This window comes from Schistocerca piceifrons, chromosome 4, assembly GCF_021461385.2.
Source record: "Schistocerca piceifrons isolate TAMUIC-IGC-003096 chromosome 4, iqSchPice1.1, whole genome shotgun sequence".
NCBI classification, from domain to species: Eukaryota; Metazoa; Arthropoda; class Insecta; order Orthoptera; family Acrididae; genus Schistocerca; species Schistocerca piceifrons.
In genome coordinates this window covers 64456322-64459164 of record NC_060141.1, presented here as the reverse complement: position 1 = coordinate 64459164, position 2843 = coordinate 64456322, and the positions used below count along the sequence as shown (strand labels likewise).

Sequence of the window (2843 nt, the reverse complement as noted above, 5' to 3'; positions counted from 1 at the left end):
TATTTTCAACACAAATGCGTTAAGAAGGAGAAACATTCCTTGTATTTGCGGAATGCCTCCCAAAGAGCACTGAATTGGCTCTGGTGCTGCCTATCGCTTACCAGGCTTACGTAAGTAAGTTGCCTTCACGTGAAACTTCGCTCAGCTTACGTCACACTTCACAGCGAAGGTCGCTCATGTTATGAGCGCTTAGTAGGTCGCCGATGGGCAGGGAATCCCTTTTAGGATGCTGGTCCGCGCGCCTCGTGCTTAGCTTCCCACGCCAGACAACAGCTGCGGATACTGCACTCCACGTTCCTGCACTATTTGTTATTGTTGAGGCGCTCAACATTTTTTAACCGTAGTGCTTGATTGCAAACGTACATCAGTTGGTTGACTCTTTGGTCGATTGATTTTGTTGAGGGGACGAAACTGCGAGGTCATCGGTCCCATTGGATTAGGAAAGGATGTTGAAGAAGTCGGCCGTGCCATTTCAAAGGAGCCATCCCGGCATTTGCCTGAAGCGATTTAGGGAAATCACGGAAAACCTAAAACAGGATGGCCGTACGCGTGTTTGAACCGTCGTCCTCCCGAATGCGAGTACAGTGTGCTAACCACTGCGCCATCTCGCTCTTTACTTGAATTTTGGTCTGTGGTGACCATCGCCAGATCTGTTTTGTGATCGAAAGATACAAATACAAATAAATGTGAAATCGAAACTACATAATATCATTACACCAGACCTGCCATATCTGCGTAGACACTAAACATAAACTAGATAAACGTAGCTGCATGTCAATGCGTAAAAAAGTCAATGGAATAAACGCTATTAACGTCAGCAAGGCGAAATCTCTTAAAATCAAATTGGAATAAATCCTGCATGACCTGAAATATAAACCATACTATGACATCCAGCAAGATGTCACTTCACACACTTCTAGAAAAGGCTCGCAGTTAATTTTTCTTCTTCTTTACGTAGTTCTCAAACTCAAAAATTCACCTTCAATCACCGATAAAATTTCTATCCTGACGAAACTATCCTCCTTGCGCAGGAAACCGTCACAAAGACGCACTTTTGATACTTGTTCTTGGCTTTTAGCCGTAAATGTCAGAGCTCTCTTAGTGCCGGTTGACACTGAATGGACTAACTGCCTGAAGGAGGACAGAATACGCTCCAATTTAAAGAACCCATACAAAAGAGCCAGGGATGAGCACACTAAGGCTAGCTGCTTCTTGTGGAAAGAGAACAAATACAAAAATGAAACTTCGTTGAGACAGTTTCAAAACGCTAATCCATTTTCATCTTGCGCAGATTCCAGCCGCTGGCAGGCTCTGCTTGGAAAATAAGCATCTTCATTTTTTCCAATCGTCCTCCATTCCTCCCTCTCCACTTTATCTCACCTCTCTCCTTCACACATTAAATCATTTCAACCATCCTTCTGTCTCTTGCCAGCTAATGACTTTTCATGAGCTTGACTTGATATCCAGCCACCTCCCATTCTTTTAAAACGTCCACACCACCTTAACCACGTTTTTTCGGTGGTTTCTTGCAAGGGGTCCTCCCTAACTATGTCTCTCACCGTCTCATTCCTTAGTCTTCATTTTACTGACACATACATCATGTGCATTTGAAGTCTGTAAGGAGAGGGGAAAACTTCCAATTAGGGACGTAAAAAGAGCTTAAAATGAAATTGAAGAACACACATTTTTGTCGACAGACTTATTGTCTGCTGTTTTCGACGAAAACTGGCAAGCATTTTATTCCACTTGTAATTAACTTTCTTCATACGTGTGTCGTTAAGTCCTGTAGCTGCATATATGGTTTCATACTTGGATATAGGTGATTCGACTGAGTCTCGAATTCTATCATTATTGATTGTAAGAACACAAATATTGTTCTGTTTAACACTCCATCATGCTGCACAACGTATGTGGGATCCTCATTAGGTGTTTTCTTTCATTATTCCTGAAATATATACAAACGTCGGTAGGTTACGAATATGTTACAGCTGACTTTATTGTTGTTCACATATGTAAAAATGTATATAATATTCATATTTTGTCACGTTATGAAATACATTAGATCATAGCTTCACATAGCAATATTAAAATAATTTGACCCCGACGTGATTTGAACACGCAACCTTCTGATCTGGAGTCAGACGCGCTACCGTTGCGCCACGGAGTCATCCATTGGCAACTGGCTTTAATATATACTCATATATGACTTTATGAAATATTGGATAATCGTTAAAGGACGGACGAGATATAAATTGCAGATAAGATGTAATTTCTGGAAAACGGGGAAATGAGAAAGAATTGAAGCGTACTTTTGAAGCAGAAATCTGCTCACAGGTAATATATTATATCTGTTGCTTAGGAGACATGCTTCAATGGTGTTATACACTTTGTGATACCTGCCGTAATTGACTTCCATTGTCGGATGTCTGTGGCAGATAATTATCGCCTTTGTTGGAGTCTTCACGCTAATTACCATGCGGGAGTGCCGCTCGAACGAACGCTGCTCTAAGTCACAGTTTCTCAATGCTGTAAGAACACCTGAAATAAGGTGACTATACATACGGGAGCCGAAGCAGGGACCAACTTTACAATTGCTGACATCTTGGAATGCAAGAATGCTCTGATATTATCATACATTATTAAAACTTACAACGAAATGGGTAGTAGGCATCAAATGATGATACAACAAACATAATTTGAAACACAGGCGCATTCATAGTTTGTGCATAATTATTGTATAACACTTACACTGTAAAAGTTAGGAAGCAGAACACAGCACTTGCTTAGGTATCCACACACACCTTTTACACTCAGTTATTCATGCCTCTAACTTCTGTGATGAA

General features: G+C 41.0%; 1 non-coding gene across 1 annotated transcript; it reads right to left on the bottom strand.

The window, feature by feature from the left end:
• Positions 1-2095: 2095 nt before the first annotated feature.
• Trnaw-cca lies at positions 2096-2167 on the bottom strand. The gene has a single exon. It is a non-coding gene; the product is annotated as a tRNA-Trp (tRNA).
• Between the last annotated feature and the right edge of the window lie 676 nt (positions 2168-2843).